The 23,644-nt window shown below is 44.4% G+C and overlaps 1 protein-coding gene and 1 long non-coding RNA gene across 12 annotated transcripts in view; one reads left to right on the top strand and one right to left on the bottom strand.

Moving 5' to 3' along the window:
- The window catches only part of Parp11 (poly(ADP-ribose) polymerase family member 11), a 52,554-nt gene extending 29,297 nt beyond the window's left edge, over positions 1–23,257 (bottom strand). For 2 of the 11 annotated variants that reach the window (XM_021164583.2, XM_021164587.2), the window contains exons 1-2: positions 20,993–21,108; positions 422–542 (exon numbers count right to left, since the gene is read on the bottom strand). The gene's annotated coding sequence lies outside the window, so the exon portion shown is untranslated. Of the gene's footprint in view, positions 1–421; positions 543–14,920; positions 14,983–16,325; positions 16,525–20,767; positions 20,894–20,977; positions 21,109–23,126 lie in introns of those variants that run through there. The other 9 variants (XM_029478427.1, XM_029478426.1, XM_029478421.1 and 6 more) reach the window with 8 other exon arrangements.
- LOC115031304 lies at positions 12,280–13,628 on the top strand. Its single transcript, XR_003836922.1, has 2 exons — positions 12,280–12,313; positions 12,825–13,628. It is a non-coding gene; the product is annotated as an uncharacterized LOC115031304 (long non-coding RNA).
- Positions 23,258–23,644: the final 387 nt, after the last annotated feature.

Below are 23,644 nucleotides of genomic sequence, written 5' to 3'. Positions count from 1 at the left end.
GCTCACTGTGCTGCTCACTGTACTGCTCACTGTGCTCACTGTGCTGCTCACTGTGCTGCTCACTGTGCTGCTCACTGTGCTGCTCACTGTGCTCACTGTGCTGCTCACTGTGCTGCTCACTGTGCTGCTCACTGTGCTGCTCACTGTGCTGTTCACTGTGCTGCTCACTGTGCTGCTCACTGTGCTGCTCACTGTGCTCAATGTGCTGCTCATTGTGCTGCTTACTGTGAGTCCCTGGGCTCTTGGAAGGGGGCTCGTTTAGTTTAATTTTTTTATTCATGCCTAGAAATACTCCAAGATCACTTTTCTGATTATGTCCTTGTTGTCACTCCTTAGTGACTTCAAAGTTGATCAGCTGCTAAGAAATGAAAACACAGAATGGCCTGGGATTGGGGGCTTCAGGTTAGAATGAACCATTTACCTTATGTGTCTTGGCCAGATAATAAAGACAATGACCTAAACTGTGAACTCCACTCTCCCGTTAGCTATTGCACACTTCTGCTTTCTTCTTCCAGCACTGTTCACCCCGTTTGGCCATTTCACTGCAGGAGATGGAGAAAGAAAGCCAGGGGTGGGGGCTGGTTTAGTTTGTGTTTAGAAATTACTCTGAAAACCTGGAAACACAAGCTAGAAGCAAATAGCTAAGATCATACTGGGCTACAGGTTCAGTATTTTCTCTATGAGAAAAGGGACAGGGTTAACAGAAAGGTTCCCTCCCGTGGCTACAACACAGTGTGTGCTCTGCCCTATGACTCTGTGCCTGAACTGTCATGGCAGGCCGGTCTACAAGCCAGCCACCGTAGCCCATGTCCCAGCTATTGAGGCTGGGGTAAGACATGAGTCCAGGAGTTCAAGGTTAACCTGAGGAACATACTGAAACAGGAGGGGGAGAGAGGGAGGGAGGGAGGGAGAGAGGGGCGGACGGACAGACGGAGGGACAAAGGGAAGGGAACTCCCTGCCATAAATAGCTTTGACTGGCTAGGCCAATTCTTGGTTACAATTCTACTACATTCTCCTCCACAGCCATATGTATAGGAGAGAGAGGTCATTATTTTCCAATTAAAATCAGGGAAAGTACAAAGCAGAAAATAATATGATTATTTTGTCTAGAATCACAGAGTGTACAGTACATTGAAGATTAAAGAAGCCTTTGAGGCCTGATAGAATTCTGTCTCCCTCCAGGTGCCTACCCCATGGTCTCATTTCCACCAACAGCTAGTCCTTGACTCCTCTGCTGCCAAGCTTCACATATGTGTTAGCTTTCTTTCAAATAATTCACTTCATCCCATAAAACCCTTAGCATCTTTTATAGTGAGTTTCCTCTACAAAGGAATGGCTATTCTGTATAATTTGGCTTAAATAAAATAATTTAGAATGCTGTCACCATAGTAACAACAGCTCTAGTTAGGACATGTCTACAGGTAATCAAAAGAACATATGCAAACCATCCAACACAAAGGCGGCACTTAATGCATGATAGATGAATGGGCCAGTTCAATTACAATGCCACATCTGGCCTGATTTTCCTGTTCCTAACTGTGAGAAAATGACACTTCCTGTGCAGAAGGCTGCAAAGAAGAAACAGCTATCATCACGTGGCAAAGCATCTTTCCCATTTTCAAATGTGCAAACTGGTGGAGCCTGTCTCCAAGGCCACCCATCTGTATTCATAGCACCTGGGTACACGCCATCTGAATCAAGCAACTGAAAAGCAACAGGGCGATGAGTTCAAGTCAAATCCTGGTCCATCTCCCGGGACATAATGTTGCATTCTGGCCTGATTACTTCTAATATGAATGTTACTACAAATGCGAGTTGTTTTAGCAACATGAGCATCCTTAAGGAAGCCACACTTGGCAATAACAGCATTTTTGCCTCTCTATAAAGAAGAATCAGCACTTGGTATCATGGGGCTCACAGCACAATTCCCAGGATTTGTGGGGCTAACACAGGAAAAGACAAGTTCAAGGCAAGTGTGTTGGGAGACACTGTCTCAAAACAGACACACTTCTGTGTACATACACAAAGTAACATTTGTTTACTTATTGCATATATGTAGGCATTCATGAATCACAGCACACACATGCCATGGCACATGTGTGGAGGTCATTAGACAACTTGTGGACATCAGTTCTCTGTTTTCACCATGTGGGTCTCAGGAATGGAACTCAGGTCATCAAGACAGAGACAGACAGACACACAAACAGACAGAGATAGAGACAGAGACAGAGACAGAGACAGAGACAGAGACAGAGACAGAGACAGAGACAGAGACAGAGAAAGCAAGCATGCATATGCATGTGTCTCCAAAAACTGCTACTAAACGCTGCTAAGGGGTGGTAAGGACCTCTGGAAGGGGATCCTTTCCCAAAAGATCAGCTTTTCAACTAGTATGTTTTCAAACTCATTTAACTCTGAGTATGCTCAGGAGGTTCCACAAGTGATGGAATACACACAAGAAAATGAACGTCCATCTGTCCTGCTGGCTCCTCTGTGCTCAGCCAACGATGGGGCCTCTGTCCCTCCAGACTGAGGAAGGGCGGTTTGGGTTGTCAGTGCTAGTCATCTCCCCAGTCCATGAGACAGCTCTATTTCAGAGAGACAACAAAAGAAAAACTCCCTCTCCTAGTTCACACAAATGGTGCAAGATCTGTTTAAATGAGGGACCCAGAGACACTGTACCCTGACCATCACCAGTCCAATTGGCTCCCTGGGTAAAGTTCCATGCCAAGAAGAGGAAGCCAGAATGGTGAGAAGCTGCTAGCTCTCTCACCTACTGCCTTCTCAAGGACTACAATGTCACTATTAGAAAAGAGGCTTCCCCACTCAGCTGCAGGCGAAATGACATGGGAACCCTTCCCAAGGGCAAATGAACACAAGGACAGAAGTCTACATCTCTGCCTGAAGGAGCAGCTATATGTGAAAGAAAGAGCAGAAGACTCCAAGACTAAGGGCATTCTGAGAAACTGAACAGCTTCATGAAAACCAAAGAAAGCGAGGTGTGGAAGAAGCACAACGGTAGACTCATCAGATCTGACAGAGGAGAGGAGAGAGCAGGACAGGGCCCTCTTAGAGCAGTCACTGATGGAGACAGAAGGACTTTAAGAGTTCCAGGCTTGTACTCATCTAGGAAAGAATGGAGCAAGATACTGGACAGACCTGAAGATGCGCCTACGTGGTATCTATGCCCATCTACAAAGGAGGAAACACAAGTAGGCAAAGGGCTTCATCATCACTTGGATAAACACTGAGTACAAAGGAAGCTGTTCTGACCCATGGGCAAAGCTGTGCAGCAGGGGTTGATTGTTCTTTTGTTGTTGTTGCTATTTACGTAGTATGTGCTATGCACGTATCTGTGTGCCCTGCCTGCACTTGTGTGTCATGTCTCATGTGTGGATGTCAGAGGACAATTTTCAAGAGCCATTTCTCTCCTTCCACCATGTGGATCCCAGCAATCCAACTCAGATCACCAAGCTTGGCAGCAGGGCTCTTGAGGCCACTTCATCATCCCCAAGGGTTAACTTTACAAGTTAGCTTACAAACCAATGGGTTTTGTTACGCCATTTTCATACAACAATTAAACATGTAGCTCAGTCACCCTCAGCATTGTGGAAGACTGAATACCCAGGGTTTATACACACACAAACACACACACACACACACACACACACACACAGAGTAATCCCAGGACTAGGGCCTCTTGGGAGTAATCCAAAAGGAAACCTCATGAAACTACTTCCTGGGTAAACAGTAATATAGCACCCCACACACAGCCCACAAAATCCTCACTCAACCACAAGACCAGTCTCCCGGCCACACACAACCAAAGTAAGGAGTAAACACCCGACTGCCTAGGGGACTTGAGCCAAGCTCAACCTGCAATGCTGGCTCAGCAAGGACAGTATGAGGGAAGCTGCACTCATACAGTAAGTTCAGCCAAGTATCTAAGCCACACACGGTGATGGGGCCCAAACTCCAGCGGCCACTAGGAGAGGTCAGAACTAATCGAATACAACAGGGTTCAGACGTGAGGTTATTTGCCTGTGATCCCGATACTCAGGAGGCGGAGGCAGGAGGATCATGAGCTCAAGGCCAGCCCTGGTTGCATAGGGAGGCTCTGTCTCAAAATAAACCATTTAATTACTTTCACTGAATACCCAGGACTACACTAACACACACTCTCACACATTCACACACATGCACAAGAATGTATAAGACATGTAACTAGAAATAGGGCAATTAATGATGAAAATGTCTTACCAAACAGGGACTACCCCTAAAGAGATGGTGACTATACATGGTGGCAAGTCTCTGAGCCCAAGGCACAAAGTTGGAAAGTTTAAGGCCAACCTGGGCTACAAAGCACATTCCAGGTTAGCCTGGACTACAAAAAGAGACTTTGTCTATTACCTATGTAAAGTTAAAGAAAAGACATAAGTGCAACAGTAGCCCTTTCTTTGGGGATTGCCCTTTGCAGGGTCATGTCCTCTCCCTTGTCTACCATTCTAAATTCTGAAGAAAAGTCACACCTAAGCAACTAAAACAGTAACACTGCCTTGGGATTTATGGAACCCCAAACATCTGGTGGCCTTTAGAGAACATCTGGGCATGCGCTGACACAAAGCATGTAAACTGCCCTGCTTTTTAAATGGCAGGAAATAGTGTTTGTCTGAGGAGTTACTGGAACCGGTCCTGAGGGTGAAGGCTGACTGACTGTCAGGATCCGGCCAGAGCAAAGAACAAAGCCGCTTGAGCCTTTCCCCTCCTGATAACCATCTGCTCGTGTAACTGAAGGGTCGTCCCCCATGAGCCCTTTTCCCTCCTTATAACCATCTGCTCATATAACTCAAGGGTCAGCCCCTCTTCTCAGGGCCCTGGCCTTGAATAAAGCTGATCCTTTTCCCAATGACTCGGCTCTCAAGTACTCTGGAGTGGCACGCAGATACAACGACAACGACAATGGGGACTATGAGAACTAGAGATTCTGGATTTGAAAGGTGTTAATAGCCAACATGGGAAACTTCCTAGAGGGACTGACTCACAGAGTGAAGCCACCAGGAAGAGCAGCCAGCACAGCTGAAGACACCTGGCAGGCACGGCAGGTACGCTGCAGTGAGTTAACAGAGGTACTGCCTCACAACGGGGCCCAGGCTGAGAAAGGCACGTGAGGGCTTTACTTCCTTCTCCTAGCACGGGGGCACCTCTTCCTTTGCCTGTCTTGCTTTCTTACCTTAGAACTTCTAACGTAATTCCCAAGCAGGAAAGGGCACCGCACTCTGTTCTTGACCTTAAGGAGAAGCGCTGTGTCTTTCACTGAGATGTACATCCGCACCCACACACTGTAGCACTTCCCTGTAATTTCAGCATTAGGGATACTGGAAGGAGGAGGAGGATTAGCTCAGAGTCAGCCTGGGCTACACAGCTGGATCTTGTTTTCAGATGTCTCCTGCATCTCTGAGGCATTCCTGTTTTAGGGTCAATGATTTTCTAGGACTCAGAAGTTGTTGAAGTTACAGGTGTAAGTCTAGACAAAAGCATATGCGAGCTTCAGTGTCCCTTCCCAGAACACAGCACACAGTTGCTTCTCAGAAAACACTCCAGCCATGCAGTCACCAGAGCTGAGGAGGCAGGACTTCTGCTGAGAATCACTGGATCCCAGTGCCCATGTGGCTGACCTTTGTGAAGCTCCACGTCTCCAGGGAAAGCAGACAATACAGCCCAGGCATAAATATCTGGAAAAACGGGTGTAAGGAGGCGCACACCTCGGACCTGCTCCTGTGCTTCTCTCAAGGCAGACACTGCAAAGCTCACTTCCTCAAGTTCCAGACCATGACAGAGACAAGCTGAAATCACCTCTCTTGCATACAGTGAGTTCTCTTTCAGTGGCATATAGAGCTTAAAAGAACCCCAACCTACAACTTCAAGGACCAAATACTCCATTTTAAAAGACAGGATCTTATGCAGTTCAGACTAGCTTTAAACTCACTATATTGTAAAAGGACAACCGTGGGCTTCTGATCCTTCTGCCTCCACCCCGCCAGCCCGAGAACTACAGGCATGTAGCACCATGTCCAGTTTATGTAGTTTTAGAGACTCGGGGCCTTGTGACTCTCAGGCAAGTTCTCTACCAGTGAGCTCCACGTCCAGACCCCCAATACTCCAATGCTGAGACGAGACTGGTTTTTCAGACCCTACCCCAGTTTTCACTTTTTCCTGGCACTGAGGCAGCCAAAAGATGACTGAAGAACCCATCTGCTCCTGTGCTCAAAGCACAGCCAGAGCTGTTTAATACTGTAAGACTGTTTGGTTTGACAGAGCACTAGAAAGAGTCTTCAGGGAAAAATCTTCCCACGGCATCTCAAGCTGTGTTTGATCTTCAGTCCAAAAAACCTCACAGAGCAAGCAAATATAAGTCTCAACAACTGGCACTAAGGGCATGGTACTTTTTAAATTTAGTAAAATACTCAGTAGGAGGAAAAAATCAAAGCATCTGAGTCTAACCTATACCTCGAGCTTAGATACAGAGACGTTATAAGAGTCTGCAAAAATGCCTTTTTCAATCATGAAAATATTAAGTGAATTTTATTATCTAAAATGTAAAAATGCTAATCTAGACCAAATAGAATACAACACATATGTAAACACAGAACTTGAGAAACTGAAACAGGAGGATTGCCACAGGTCTGAGGCCAGCCCGGGCTCCAGAGATCCTTTCTCAAAACAAAGCCAAATGGCAATAATAACAACACATCCACATGCATAATGCTGGTATTTGCAGGAGTGCAAACATTTACAGAACGCTTTTCCCAGGAGCTTAGGGGCTAAAACTTCTATTTCAATTTCCAGCTCCCTTCGTGACTTTAGTACTTGATGCCACATGGGCACATATAACTGACTGGCTACAAGCTCAGGGTTCAGAAGGTTCAATGGCACAGTGCCTCTTGGCTCATGGTGGTGGCAGGTGACAATGATGAAAGCACCTCCAAGAACAAGCAAGCATCCCAACGAGAAGCAGAAAGGACAGGTAGAATCAGGCTTGATCCTTTCTTGCAAGACCTCAAGGGGCTTGTGGGAACTTCTCCATACCCACAGTGATCTAAGAAACGCCTACTAAGCTCTGCCTCTTAAAGTACCACTATGTCCCAATAGCATTAAGGGGCTAGGAGGCGGACTCCTTAAATGGGCAGACATGTAGGTAGAGGAACCATAACAATGTAATAAAGATGGAGAATTTCCAAGATGGCAACTTCTTTCTCACCCTCGCTTAAGACAAGGCCTTGTTGGTTTTACTCCCACCCATGGCTCCTGGTGAGGGACTGATTCAACAAGTTCAAGGCCAGCAGGACACGGTACACACTGTTGTAGGCCATTCAGCCACCATGTCTCTCTTCAAATTTTATGAACCCCAAATTAGAGAAGACTCTTCAAGGTCTTTAACAGCCCAGCCCTAAGCAACAGGCTCTGGCTTCCTGAGGACCCCTCTACTTTGTGGGGTCTGTGTGCTGGCTGCACGTGTGTTTCTGCACCACTAATTAAAGTTTTCTTTACCACTGATTGTGTCTGCTCCTTTCTGCTGTGTCAGACTTTCCCTTGTACTACATGTTGAACTCCAGGTTCTTCTTGGCTTTTAATTCTTTAACTGGCAGAGAAAATCCAATCAATCCCTAGACCTTTCCCAATGCTGCAACCCGTTAGTATAGTTCCTCATGTTGTAGTGACCTCCAACCATAAAATTTTGCTGTTACTTCATAACTATAATTAGCTATGAATAATAATATAAATGTCTGATATTCAGGCTATTTGATATGTGATCTCCAAAGGGGTCCTGACCCACAGGTTGAAAACCACTGTCCTAGACAGTGATAGCTTCACCTAGGGGACCAAGCTTTTAATACATGAACCTTTGAGGAACACAGTATGACTTAATCCAAATCATATTAAAACTCCTGGGCTGAAGACACAGCTCAGTGGTACAGCACTGGCCTTGGATTCAATTCCTAGCATACATCATACAAAGTATAGCTTGAATCCCTCCATTTCTCTTTCTGTCATCCCAACACCACCTACCTAGTACAAAACATTTTCTCCTCTACTCTGCTCCCTGGGAGAGTCTCTAAAACTCTGCCTTGTGGTAGAGCCTCTGACACTATGCTCCACAGTAAAGCCTCTGGTTCTCTACCCTGTGGTAGAACTTCTGATACTCTGCCCCGTGGTAGAGCCTCTGATACTCTGCCCTGTGGTAGAGCCTCTGAACCGTCTTTAACAGCCTCTTGGCTCTTCCCTGTTCATGTTCTGCTGTTCCTGGGAAAGCTTAATACAAGCTTCATGGCTTAAAACAAGATTCTTCAACTTAAGAAGCTAAGCCAACAGCCTTGGCTTGCTGCGCCTCCCTTTCCTCCTTAGCCAGCACTGTGCCTCCTTGACTCTGCCTTGTTCCTTGTCCCAGCGCTTCTTTGCTCCCGTCCTGAACTTAGAAGGGCCCTTATGATTACGTCAGGCCACACCTGGATTGAACAAGCCACCTCTCCCTATTTGTCCCAGTTTGGTTTCTATACTTCAATAAACACCACGATCAAAAGCAACTTGGGGAGCAAAGGGTTTGTTCACCTCACAGCTTACAGTCCATCACTGAGGGAAGACAAGGCAAGAGCCTGAAGCAGAAATGATGGAAGAATGGCTGACTTGCTCCCAGGCTCCCAGCCCAGGCCCACCTGCCTAGGGACAGTATAGTCCACAGTGGACTGATCCTCTATCAATTAGCAATCAAAAAGTGCCCCACAGATCAATCTGATGGAAGAGGTCCCCTCTTCCCAGGTATGTCAAACTAATAACCAAGATGATAAATAGAACTACCATTTTACCTCAGGGAAAACTGATTAGCTGTTTCATTTTTGTTCAACATGAAGTTGAAAGTTCCAATCACATTCCACAGAGCCAGGTACAGCGTGGCTTCCTCTTACTGGGCCCCCTTCCTGTTTCCCTGTGTTCCAGCCTCAGAGACTTAACTGGTTCTCAAGGGTCCTCTTCCATTCAGCCTCAAGGGCTTCTCATGTGCTCTCTCCACTGCTCTACCTCCCAGGCAACCTTCATCTGATCAGCTCTTGATCAGTGTCTCTAAAAGTCACCACACTCACAGGATACCCTCCCTGATTCCCCAGCCTACCCCTGAGCTTTTTCCACCCTGTCATTCTTTTTCCTTCACAGCTGGACTTAGGGTTTATCTGTGAATATTTATGTTAGGTCTGTCTTTCTCCATCACACTGAAAACCCATAAGGCATAATCATAAACCCTCACAATCATCAACGGGTTGCTGGATCAAAAGATAAGCAAATGCTAACAAAGGTTATTGGAACAGAAGATTTAGATGTGGAGTATGAATTGCATAAACCAAAGATTTTAGCATTAGCCTTTCAGACTCAGTGGGTCAGACTCAGCCAGTTGGCCACTCATTGCTTCAAATCTCTATCACCCACCAAGTCTTCTGCCTGCAGCCTAAATCTGTCACCCTTCCTACACCGAGGACTGTTAGGCTCTTTGGTGTTGTTCTGAATCTGTCATACTAATCCTGCAGACAGACACATCACATGATCATGTGACAGATCACTAGAAAAATGTTCTAGAAACATGAGTGTTGTACCACTTGTAAGTCTGGGGTTGTTTATAAATGAGGAATTCTTCCTTAACCCCTGACTTCCAGGGTCTTTCCTCACAGGTCCTTTTCCACTCAATAATATCCTATATTCTGGAACCAGTCAATGTTCTAGAACTAGAAAGTTCTAGATTTCAAACATGGGCTTGTACTTGGAAATTTTACTGAGCTTTGAACCTTAGTATAATGATGCACATAGATCAGGATAATTATTTAACAATTCTTGCAAAACCAAAGTACTAGATAATCCAAGTGCAACCCTATTCAGCAAGGCACCAGCCACACAATGTCACTGCGTATGTTCTTCTGCTGTTGTTTTGGTGCTCCTGATCCAGGGCTTCTGTTTCGTAACAACTACTTTGTTCTGAGTCTCAGCAAGTCCAGGTTAGCCTCTAAGCTTAACTAAATAACATAAGAATAATTATAAGAATGTCAAGACTACAGAGACAGCTGTGTTATTCCTAGGATCCTGGAGACCAAGCTACACCATTCAGGACACCCATCTTCACACAACCTGTGAGTATTTGTGTAAAATGTTCTTTCTGACTCAGGGGAAATAGCCCACATGTTTGTGCCAATGCCCACCCATCCCTTGCCATGGCTTAAACAAAAATGGCCCCCACAGGCTCATATACTTGGTCACTTTGTCACCAGGGAGTGTACTGTTTGAAAGAATTAGATGGACTAGGAGTATGGCCTAGCTGGAGTAGGTATGGCCTTGTTGAAGGAAGTACATCACTGGGGGTGGGCTTTGAAGTTTCTAAAGCCCATTGCCAAGTCTGCTTCTGTCTCTCTCTCCCTTCTAGAACTTCCCTCTGTTTCTGCCTACAGATCAGGATGTAAAACTCTCAACCACTGCTCCAGCACTTGCCTGCATGCTGCCATGTTCCCCACCTGATAATGGACTAACCTCTGAAAGTGTAAGCAAGCCCCAATGAATTGCTTTCTTTTATGAATTGAATTGGTCATGGTGACTCTTTACAGCAGCAGAACAGTGACCAAGACAGAAGTTGGTGCTGGGAGTTGGGTATTGTGGCAAAAGCATTGACCATGCTTATTGTTATGGGGATGTAGATTTGGGGGATTTGGATTAAAAGAGCAGCTGAATGCTTTAATTGAGACTTAATGAGCCATCCTAGTAGGAGCATTGAGGAGAATAGTGCTGAAAGCAATGTGGGCCTAGCTCAAGAGGTTTCAAGGTGAAGAACATTAGTAAATGTCCTAGAGACTACTGTGGTACTTTGGCAATTTGGATACTTACCGAATATTTTGCTGTGTGCCCTCATCTTTAAAAAAATATCTGCCTGAGGCTAACCTGAAGAGTTTTGGATTAATGGTGTTGGCAGAGAAGATTTTAAGATACCCTAGTAGTGACTGTGATGTATGGTTATTAGTAATCACTTCTCCACAGATCTATAACGAAAAGGAGCAAGCAGGACAAGAGAAGCCTAAAATGTAGTTTGAGGAGAAAAGGAGCAGCAGGGAATGTTTTGTTGGAGCCAAGTCCAGTGTTCATGGTGATAAAAAGCTTAAAGAAAAGCTTGATGCTACACCGATGAAAAGGAATGGTGCCCTCTGGGAATAACCCCACCCAGCTAAGATTCCAATTTGTGAAAAGGAGTGAAAGATTAAGCAATGAAGGCATCCATCGATTACAGAAAGCTGATGCAAATATAACTGAAGGAGTGGGGCCAAGTACCAGCCTCACTAAGCAGCAGAACTTGAGGTTCAGCCATGTGGTTCTAGCTTTAGAGTCGAGAATTCAGAAAGGGCTTGTGGAACCTCCCTCCTCAGCTAAGGAAAGCCCCTGAGGCCAGGTGTGTGTCAAGGCTATCTCTTCATGAAGTCACGGAGTGAAGCTGTGAAAGTGAAGTTGGCATTTCACTGGAGACACTTAGATGTTGAAGATGCCAGAATCATGGGACACCTGCCAAGAGCAGCTACAGACCGAGGGTGGAACTAGCCAAAGACAGAAAAGTGTGATGTAGTCAACAAAGCTGAAAGGTACTGGAGACCTAAGAGCCCTTTGACCTCAGATGTAGTGATGGAGAATTTGGAGTTTGCTCTGCTGGCTTTCAATCTTGCTTTGGTCCAGCATTTCCTCACGATGCTCTGTTTCCTCCTTTTTGGAACAGTAACATATATCCTACGTCACTGTATATTCAAAGTATGTGGTCTCCTTTTTTACTTTGATTTTACAAGGGGTTACAATTAAGAGAATGCCATGAGTCTCAAAAGAGACTCAGAACTTTTACACTGTGTTAAGACTGGTATAGACTATGGGGACTGCTGATGTTGGGTTGACTGCATTTTTGCATTATGATGTGACTACAAACCTATGGGGGCCGAGAATAGAATGCAGTGGTTTGAACAAGAATGACCCCTCTAGGCTCCTGTATTTGGCTGCTTAGTTACTAGGGAGTGGAACTGTTTGAAAGGATTGGGGTCTTGTTGGAGGAAGTGTGTCACTGGGGGTGGACTTTGAGGTTTCTAAAGCCCAAGCCAGGTCAGTTGGTCTCTCGGTCTTTCTCTCTCTGTCTCTCTCCCTCCCTTTTTCCCTCCCTACAGATCAGGATTTAAAACTCTCAGCTACTGCTCCAGCACCTGCCTGCATGCTACCATGTTCCCTACCATGATGATAATGGATTAAACCTCTGAAACTGTAAGCAAGTCCCCAAGTAATTGCTTCCTTTTGTAAGAGCTGTCTTGGTCATGGTGTCTCCTCACAGCAATAAAACAGAAACTATGACAACCCCCCCCCCCCTCTTTGGTCTTGAAAGCACTTTCTCTGTACCTGGCATTGACTTTCCTTTTCTTGAGTTTGGGTCATTTTGCTTGTTTTGGCTTTCTCACATGATCCCATCTTGAATGATTTAGTCAAGTGTAACTTAGTTCAACAGGTCTTCCCAGCAGCCCAGACTCCCTCAGACATCACTTTATTCCCACAAATCAAACTGCATACCCTGAAGGTCCTCACGGGGCAGGCTCTGATTTAATTCACGACTGTACTCCCTTCTTCAAGTGTCAGAATCACGTTTATTCAATATGTAGGGAACACTTCCTGATGACATGCTGGGTGAAATGAACTAATGACCAAGGGTTCAATATCATCAGAGGGACATGAAGCTAGAGAACTCATGTCTAAAGATGACCCTTAGCAGGCTTGTTCACAGGAGAACCGTGGGGCTTCCCAAGAAAAGGATGTGCTGAGGAAATACAAACAACCAACAACAGAGATGGGATGTTTCAGGAGGCCATGAAGCTTACCCCAGAACTGCAACTGAGAAACAAGTGTCATCATGAAGAAATTCAGAAGGCAAGATGGCTCAGCCACTAAAGGCACTTGCCACCAAGTCTGACAACCTGAGTTGGATCCCCGGAAGCCACACGCAGGGTGCAAGGAGAGAATGGACTTCCACGAGCTGTCCTGACATTTTCCTGTGCCATGGTATGAATGTGCAAACACCCATACACAATAAACAAACAATAAACAAATAAATAAAATGCAAAAAATAGAAAGGGGGAAACAGAAGAACCCCAAGTTTCAGGAAACTTTCAGTTTCAGGAAAATGAAGAGGAAGGTTCAGGGGGAATATGTAATCGGCATCCAAGACCCTGACAAACTCAATCAGCCAACCCGCAGGAATGGACTATGGCTAAAAATGACAGGTATATGATCAATCTTTCAAGCAGCCTGATAGAATGAGAGACAAAAATCACAGCTCCAATGAAATGGGAAGTGGCTGAGAATATAAAATAGTGAAAAGGTGGGGTTCTGCAGACAAAGCGGGGGACTAACACCTCAAAGTCATCACTGCTCCAAGGATCAACAGGGAGCAGAGAGAGGACTATGAAGAAGCCTGTGATGTGTGAGTCTGGGACATCTATCTTCTAGCTCAGATTAATTGTATGAGTCAATAAACAGAAATGACTTTTAGAAGAATTTAACAATTTCTATAAAGATGTGGTCAGTGTAATAAACAGTGTGTACCCTTGTGGTTTGAATGAAAATGGCCTCCAGAGGCTCACAGGGCACAACACTATTAGGAGGGTGGCCTTGTTAGAGTAGGTGTGGCTCCGTGGGAAGAAGTATGTCACTGGTGGTAGGTTTTGAGGTTTCATAAGCTCAAGCCAGACCCAGTTCATCTCTCTCTCTTCTGCTGCCTACCAATCTGGATGTAGAACTCTCAGCTCCCTCTCCCGCACCATGTCTGCCTGTGTACTGGCATGCCTTCCCCCAAGATAACAATGGACTAAAACCCCATAAGCCAGCACCAATTTAAACACTTTCCTTTAGAAGTGTTGCCATGGTTCTGATGTCTCTCCACAGCAGTAAAACCCTAAGTAAGACAATTCTTAAATGTCTGTTACTTTTCAAGTCTCATTGTCTATGTTTTATATATACCAAAACTTTTTGTTACACACACACACACACAACCAGATCTACAAGGGAAAACTAGATAAAAATCATTTAACAAAACCTTCTCTCATAACAAAAATAATCTGATCAGGAATGCGAATGTTATTTAAATGATATTTAAATGATATTTAAAGTACACCGTGCTTAGGGTTTGCTTTGCTTTATCTACTTGGATTTTACATTTTCCCAGATGTTCATGGCTTACGATGGCAATTTTATTCCTTGGGCAGAACTAGACAAGCTTTGCAGGTGCCCCGTCCATCAAAAGAAACTCACAGATTATTAGTGAACGCCATGAATGCCAAGTTTATTAAAAAAAAAATGAAGAAAGTCAAATCAAAACTAAGCTGTGGAGGCTGGAGAGAGAGTTCCACGGTTAAGGTCTTCCAGAAGACCAGGGTTTGAGTCCCACCACCCGCATGGCAGCTAACTCCAATGCCAGGGAAGGTAATGCCCTCTCTGGCATCCGAGGGCACTGCATGAATGTGGTACCCAAACATACAGGCAATCAAAACACCCATAAACATATGAGATTTTTTTTTTCAAAAACTAAGCTGTGTTTATTGGCAACATTCTGGTGCTCACAGGAGAAGAAAAGGTAAACAATCAAAGCCAAAACCAAAATAAAAAAAAAAAAAAAAAAAACAAACCAATACCAACAGAACTCAGCCACATGAGGATCAGGGGATAGAAAACACACGGCTGTGTGTTCATTAGTAGTAGTAACAAAAGTCAGCTTGCTTAGCAAAACTTAAGTCTTACCTATGATTTCACAGAAGAGTGCTCCCTCCCCCCCTTTTTTTTCCAAGAAAATAGTTTTATAATAAACCAAATACATGAAACACTCACTAGATCCTTTGTAATTCTCACCAGCGTATAAATGGCCCAACAGTACAGACAGAAGTGTGATCCTGAAGGAAAGAGGAACAGAGTGAGCTGAGAACCTTTAGTGCATTCCAGTCACTGTCAAGAATTCAACAAGCATTTCTTGTGCAACAGGATCTGTTCTCTACTTGAACACACAATTCAGAGGATTTGAAGTATGTGACCTTGAACAGAATATATACACTCCTGACGTACGTTGTGGGGAAATCAACACAAAGGGGCGGCTGGTAAAAACCAACTCCATATTCACATATACACATGTAAGAGATGGATACTGATGATGACGCTTAATGGTTAACAGTGAACAGAGTGTATGTATGAACAGCTATCCCAATTTTGCTAAAATCACATCCAAACCTATACTTTCCTCTGCCCTGATCTGATGACAGTATTAGTGTATGAATCAAAACTAGCTGGTAACTGTCATGATGGAATGGAACTACAATGTGGACCGAATCCCAATCCATGGGCTCATTTCTAATCAGGTACAAGCTTTTGGATGTGGGGAAATTTACTGATAGACTTAACTGATAATACACTTAAGTAGGAAGTAGGTTACTGGTTTTGTGAGGGAAAGCAAAAGGGTTACTTCAAGTATTGACTTAAGAGGGTTATTGAAGTCAAATTAGTGGTTAACTCAGATTCTGAGGTAGTTTCACAAACTAAGTCCACAAATTTCTTGAAATGCGATTCTGCCCATCAACTCCGAAGTTTTAACTTCAGCGTACATTTTTCTCACTATTACATTCCCATAACAAGATCTGAATACTCTTGACAAATAGATCTGAATCCTCATTCATGGCAGGTAGAATGAACGAATGAATGAATGAACGAACGAACAAATGAATGAAGGCAAGTATTAAAAAAAATTCCTGCAGTCATAAGACCTACTGAAGGCAAACAAAGGATTCCAGATTCTAACCACGAAAAGAAAACATTTAAGAATGTCATCCCCTGAAACTCATAAAGAGGATCCTCCATGCTCTGTAGCTCCAAAAAGAAGAAGGAGCAATGAGGGTGCGGGGGTCGAAAGGAACTAGCAGGTTCGGAAGCCAGTAACTTCAACTGGAAAGCAGAATACAAAATATAAAATAATGAGAAAAAAAAAGCGAAGACAGAGAAGCCCCCGGAAGTAAAATCAACAATCGGGAAAGGAAAGCAACAGCGTAGAAGCGGCCACCGAACGCTCCCACGGCTCAAAGCTGCGAGTCCGCGGCCCGCAGGAGGCCCCTGCGACGCGGGACAGCCACGACCCCGGAACGCAAACCCCCAGCCTGAGGCACCGCGGGGGCGAGTTCCCGGGAACGCCTCCCCGCCCTTCTCAGGCAACCCCGCCCACTGGGCCCGCCCCGTCCCGCCGGCTACTCACCGGATTCGCTTCCCACATAACGGTGCGAAATCGAGCGGAGAGAGCCTGGGGGAGGGGCTAGGCGTGGGGTCGATATGGTGGGCTTTTTCCGAGGGTCCCCGGGAGCGAAAGGACCGAAAGGCACCCTTTACGGAAGCCTTCCTTCTCCCCCTCCCCGTCACAAGCTGGCGTCTTCGGACCATCGAACCTCCCCACTTCCGCCTGGATCCAGCCAATCAGTGGCGGTCCCGCCCACCGCAAACTCGCTCCGCCTCTATGGCGCCCTTGGAACTTCCGCGCGTGCTGTCGCGGGCCGCCTTTACCTGTGTGGTAAAGCTGTTTGAAGCCGGCCCTCATACCCACCACGTGATCGTCAAACGTGGCAGGCTGCGTTTCCTCCATGCAGAACCTACGTTTATTAAAGATCACCTTATACCGAATTTAGTGGCCAACCAAGTACTAGGCCTGAGAAGCACAACTCGACCAATGGCTTAAAGGTTAAAGCTTCAAACCTCTTTGTTGTTTCCAACTCCCTCGAATTGGAGGTGATGGTAGTTCTACCTGAGGGTGTAAATGAGCTTGCTGAAATCAAATGCTTAGGTGTTTGCAATCTAGAAAATAATAAATAAATAAAGGGAGCTATTGGCCACGTGTCACTGGGCTTGGAAGTGAACACTGACCTATATGTTGTCCCTGTCCTCGTGGATTTTAGAATCGACAGAAGAAAGCAAAAAGTAATTTGGAAACGCAAGAACGTAAAAACGTGAAGTTTTTGACAGCATGACAAATATGGCGGTTTTCAAACAGGTTTACCTGAGTGCCTTGAAAGCTAAGGCCTCAAATAGGTTCTTACACCAGTCACAAAAGAGGTACGATGGAAGAATATTCTTAAAGGCAAAGAAGTAGTGTGAGAACATAGGTGTATTTTTAAAAATAGGTCAAAGAATGACCACAGATTCAGAACCTAATTTTTTTTTTTACATTTTAATGATATTTTTCCATTCCCATGTGTATGAATCTATTTCTTCAGACTATAGCATTCCATAGTTTACATGTTACACACATATCTTAAATAATCTACTGTGAGAGACACAAGTTACTATGAAACAAAAATTAATATAATCACTATTTTTGTTCAGACATTCATTAACCTCTTTGGAACTAATTCTTAGAAATGATACTGTTCAATAAGAAATTCTAAAAATCGTTGCCAAATGGTTAACCAGTTGCCCAAATATTTATTGCATAGCATAATTATTTTTACTTACTACTTTGAAGTACATTTGCTAAATTTGCGTGCATATGCATATATACATATATTCCTGAATATTCTTACCTGCTAATCCTCTGCTTATTCCTATGCTTTGCCATGCTATTATAATGTATAGATTCCTAATGTACTTGCTCTTTGATAAGAAATATCTCCTAATCTTTTTCAGTTTTTTCAAAATAATGCGTTCTCATCCAGAACACACTTCTTCCTGTATTTCAGGCCATGTGTCGGGAGTTGGGGTGGGCTGGGTATATGAACCCAGAACCTCACACATGCTGAACACCTCTTCCACCACTGAGTTATGCCCCTCCTGCCTAAGTCTCTGATATCTTTAAGTACACTAAAGCTATTTTTACAACAATCTTTATGTGTTTGATTTGGCTATTTTATAGGGTTTTTTTCCAAGTGAAACAGTTTTCATTGCTCTAATTTAGGAAAGCTGTTGACTTTTGTAAACTTACCGTGTCATATCACCTTGCTAACTCTTAAGGCTTCAAGGAAAATGAAGTATAACTCTCAACCCACAAAAGATTCTGTCCTAACTTCCCTGGTTAACTTGCCTTGTCGAGACCCACCCGGCCTTTGAAAAGGACTAGCACACAATTGCTTCAATTGCTACTGCTCCCTTCTCAAGGCTAGCTACCATCATCCTGCTACTACAGCTGATTAAAAGTAATCAGGATCTATTCGTGTAGCTCAAGGTCATCTCAAATGTTCCATCACCCAAAGGCTGAGATTACGGTCATGTGCCATCACACCCAGTATAAATTTTAATCATAAGTAAAAGATAAACTAAGCTAAGAAAGTCTTATAAAACTAACACACTATGACAAGTATAGTTAATTTCAGGAGTGTAAGGGCAGATAGAAGAATAGTCAATCTTTTCATGTCATTCGTCGTATTGATGACCCAGATTGAAACAGATACAGCAATGAGATAGAAGAAGCAACTGATAGCATCTGAGAGCCTTTCATATACTAAACTCGGGATAGAAAGAAACCCATTTACAAATAATAGTGCATTTCAAGAGTGTGGAGAATCACCTAGAGACCCTTCTTACTGCATTAAAGCTGATTGAATATTATCTTGTTCTATACTTTCTCAAAATTTCCCAAGGTTTTAGAACATCTTATTTGCAGGCAACATTATTGTATGATTAAAGTGCACAGATCGGCTCTCCTTCTCACTGGACCTGCCTGGGCCCTTCCAGGTGTTTGGAGTTGTAAGTCAGGATAACTTAACATCTTACTTGGCTAAAGAATGAAATGAATCTTAGACTCTCTAAAATATTCCTAAATAGTTTCTAATATATTCTAAAATAAAATAATATGACTTCATTACCATCTCCCAGTTTCTGAGGTGGTGGTGGGTGCTAATCATTGGGGGTCACTCTTTCGAAGCTTTCCCAGGAACCGCCTTCTATGTATAATCTGTGCAGTGTCCTTCTTATGTAGTAGCACAACACCCAGCAGGGGACCACCTCTCTGTTTCAGTGGATTGTGGGCCCAGAGCCAGAGCGCTGGCAACCCTGTGTGCGGATCACATGGTTCTAAAGAAGACTAGATTGGTTTTTTTCTCTCTCTCAGGTTCCAGTGTTTGTGGAGATATCATAAGCCAACCCTGAGCCAGCCTAGGGATTACTGGGTGACTGGAAGATGTTTTAGGTCTTTGAATGACAGGGGAGGGTAGGAGAAAGTGCAGAATGGGAAACGTTAGATCAGAGATAAAGAGTAGGGATGAGGCCCATGAGAGAACCTGAAAATTATCAGATGCCCTGATGAACACGCAGGCTCTGGTTGAAGTTACGAGGGTGGGGGGGGGGTACATTTCCCCTAACCCAACACAGAGAAAAGAGAACCAAGCGAATGGTAAGATACAGGATGCAACATTGCATATCATTTTAATATTATTACCATAGTTGTCACTCCTTTCTTTTCCCTCCCTTCTTTCCATTTTTCCAAATCTAGGCATTAGCCATCCCCATCTTCAGACTTTTTGCCTCCTACCTGAGTGAGCCTTCCTACCTTTGAATCTCAGAATGCTTTTTTAATTGGATAGCATTAAAGAGAAACATTATTGATCATGCTATCCAGGACTCCCATCCAACGGTTGCGTTTCTCCATGTTAACGCCATGGCTTTGGTACACACATTAGCTGGATCATTTCCCACATGCCTGAAGCATACTTTGATTAGATTCCGTCTATTCCCATCTCCCCTCCCCCTGATTGCTTTTCTAACGACCACATTCATAGCCAGAACTCGAGGGGCACCAGGAGAGGAGGAGAGGGACAGATTCCTGTATCAGACAGGAGAAGAGGGGCCTGGAAGAAGGCTCAAAGGGAGAGAGGAGGGGCCAAAGGAGGGAGGGAATGCTGGAGAAAGCGCATTTGCACTTACTGAATGTAAAGACCAGCCTCAGTCTGAGGAGAAGCCAACAATGGGGCCAGGCCCCAGAGTCTGCCCTGCTGTTGAAATCTGACAGTTAACAACCCCAACAGGAATTAAGAGGTGAAAGAAGCAGGTGAAACATTTGCAGAAGCCGAGATAAGCATTCCTGGGAAGGAATTCTCTTTTAAAAACATCAAAATGCAATCCCCACAGATTTTAATTAGGAAACATGACAAGGAATTAAATTCGACCTTTAAGAGAAAAAAAAAAAAATGAAGTGCTAAGTAACTCCCCACACTCACTGGAAGGACTCTATTGAAAATACCAGCGGTTATTAGCTTTAGCTGCTGGGGGAAATTATCCGAGCACAAAGATGGGCATCAGCATTCAGCTCACAGCATCAGGCAAAAGCAGCAGCTGAGATGTGTGTCTATCCTAATTAGAGGATGCAGGGTCTGAAAAGGCCCTGGAGCCGCCGCAGCCACATTCCTGGCTGGGGCTTTCCTTCCAGGAATGCCACATTCAGGTTTTGGTCATCACCACGTCCATTTTTTTTTTTTGACTTAAAAGGAAAAGACTAGAGCAGGGATAGTAGGAAGGACTCAGGAAAGGGTGCCTGAAGCTTTGATATGGAAAACAGAAAGCTTACAAACACAAAACTAGCCAGAGAAGGGATCTAGAAAAGTATGTGAGGAGAAGGTGAGGGAAAGAAAACTTTGAAGAAAAGAGCAGGTGGAGGGTGGACTGCCCACACTTAGTCTACTCCAGATCCATGGGCTAGCTTGTCCCCTAGGAGCTCACCCAGGGACGTCGAGAAATCACAGTCAATTATCTTGTTTGAATTATTCCTCAATTCTTCATTCTTCATTTATGGGGTGCCTTCCATGTCTGAGGCGCTCTCTCTCTCTCTCTCTCTCTCTCTCTCTCTCTCTCTCTCTCTCTCTCTCAGGTCAGTAAGTAGTAAGACCCCAAAACAAACAAACAAACAAACAAACAAACAAAAAACCCTACCTTTGTGCTACTTACATTCTAGGCTTCAGAAGGTATCACAACATGTGTGAAAAATAGTCCGTTACAGAGTTCAGGGTAAATAGCATTGTGACCACCCAGGATTGGCCTGGGAAAGGGAACATTTGGGAACAGCTCAGAGAAGATAGGAGTTAATGATTTAATAGAGATCTTAACAATGTGTTCCAAGCAGGGCAGGCAGTCAATGCAAAACTCCTACACAGCAACAATGCAGAGAGAGGGGAGAGAGAAAGAGGAGAGAGAGAGAGAGAGAGAGAGAGATCGCTTTGGGAATAGTGTGTGTGGTGTGTGTGTGTGTGTGTGTGTGTGTGTATCCATGAATTTATACCTGTATATATGGGTAAGGCCCAACAATCTCATGAAATAGCACCTGTTCTTCTTGCAAGGGAACCAAGGTACAAAAAAGTTATTGTGCTCAAGTGCAAGGAAGCTTAACCTTGGCAATTCACTCCAGAGCCCCAAACTCTTGGTACTTCACTCCAGGGCCCTTACATGAGTTCTCAGTGTGAATTTAAGCCACCTTCTTCTGACTGTTCAACCCCAAATGGATTCAGGTTTCCTCCCAAGAATGGCATGTGCTATTCTTTCTTAAAGGAAACCGTGCCACTTGCTGTGGTACTGCCGGTGAATGACCTTTACCCTAGCTCTTTGCTCCTCTTCCTGACTCTCAACTCCAGAGGCACCCGTTCCTGCTAGCTAGTCCTTAGCAGCCAAGGTCTCCATTTGCCAAGTCAAGCACACGTCTGTGGGAGGAGTTTTGGCCTCCCCACCACCACCACCAGTCAATGGGGTTGATGGGGGTGCCTCTGTTGGTTAATAATGCCAACAGGTCAGAGGCAAGAAAGCATGACCTGCATTTAAGACTGTATCTTCCTGTTACCCCTACTATAAAGGATACCGCAAGGAGAGGTGCAGTGCCTCCACCCCAGCTTTTGGCTTTCAGTGCTCTTTAACCTTTCCTCTCAAGGCTGAGTACCTTCATACTAGAAGTTAGCAAACTGAGCACTGTGAACGGGCATGTTGTATGGTGAATGAGTTATCCATCAAAAAATCCAAACAGTTTCTTTTTAAAAGCTAGAATCTTGTTTCTTCTCCTCCTACTCGTCCTTCCCCTGGTTCTCTTCTTACTTCTCAGGGCTTCCAGGAGTCCAGAGCCCCACTCTGAAAACTGCCCACTATTCTCAGAACCCAGGTACTTTGCCCATAGTTACAACTCTGTGTTGACCTTAGTGTTGTTAGCATTGTGCTGGTGGGTGGGGATAGGAGTTTTTTCATTACACTTTCAGTTCCCATTTTCTTTGTTAGAAAAACTATCTAACCTTTCATGTTTAAATAAACCTGTTTTTATGACACAAAAGGCCACATTCACCTCCTACTTTGAAACTCTTTCTTTCATGTGACTAGGTGCTTCAGGGGAAGTGAAGGAAAAACTTGGGATGCATTGTTAGTGAATAAAAAGAGCCAGGAGCCTCCAGCAGTTCGGGCCTGCCCAACAGCATGATATTCAGCCAACCCAATTCTACTTTGGAGCCTCCATCTCTGTCTAAAATGAATGGTTTGGTCTTGACCGTCATCAAGATTACTGGCAATTCCTTAAGTCTGTAGTAAGATACAATCAGATGTGAGGCTCAGACACATCCTTACCAAGGCTCCCACAGGTGTGCAAAAGTCCTTATCCTTGTCTTTGAGGAGTTTTCCACAGACAGAAGACTCAAATGTTCCCACACAAATGGCTTACAAGGGCACAAGCCAAACAAGACAGAAGACAAGAAGCTGTAGGAATGAATGGGCAGATCTCTGGTCCAGACCAGCGTAGCTTGGTGCCAGTAGTGACCTGGAGACTCTTACCCCACCACCTGCTGGATCCTTTGGGCCAGGTCACCATAACATACCTCAAGGATGGCCCCGACTCACATAGAAAGCATCTTGGAAGTCACCCCATGGCCCACCTAAGTGTAAGTTTTGGCATAACTCCTAATATATTATTTCTAATAAACAATTCTTGACATTATTCCAGACCCTGAATAGAACCAAAGCTGCCACAGAAATGCATATAATTGTGTACCCTGCAAAATCCAATAAGATGAATATGATTTGGAATCGTTTGGCAAGGCATTGGAACAAGACCTACCTGACAACCAGTTCTCAAAAAGCGATGTGCTGAGGGACAACCAGTTCTCAAAAAGCGATGTGCTGAGGGGTAACCCAAACCCTTAGCCTCTCTCTACTGTAGAGTATTTGATGCAGCTTATGGTCTCATCCTTGCATCGTCTCCAGTCTTGCCCTACAGGGCAATGTCTGAGTTCTTCCAAAGGCCTCTAGTCACACTTTCCTGTCTGAACATGCCAGGGGTTCTAAGAAATTGAAACTAAAAGGAAAAAAAAATCCGCTATGATCTCTCACACTGAATGCTTTCATTTCCACTCATCTGGAGGGTGTTTCCCATTGCTCTAGTTATCTGGTCTTCTACTCAGAGAGAGGACAAACAGCACCCATGTTTGAAAAAGGACGTTGTATAAGTCTTGCCTAGACGACTTAGGGCATACAATATTTGATTTGGAGTTTCTTTCTATCTGCATTTTCACTGGGTACAGAGTGCGTAGTCTCCTTTGCTCCGTGGCTGGAAAGCTTGCTAATTTCCAACACAAG

The sequence above is a fragment of the Mus caroli genome, chromosome 6 (genome assembly GCF_900094665.2).
Source record: "Mus caroli chromosome 6, CAROLI_EIJ_v1.1, whole genome shotgun sequence".
Classification (NCBI taxonomy): domain Eukaryota; kingdom Metazoa; phylum Chordata; class Mammalia; order Rodentia; family Muridae; genus Mus; species Mus caroli.
This window is presented reverse-complemented; position numbering and strand designations above follow the sequence as displayed.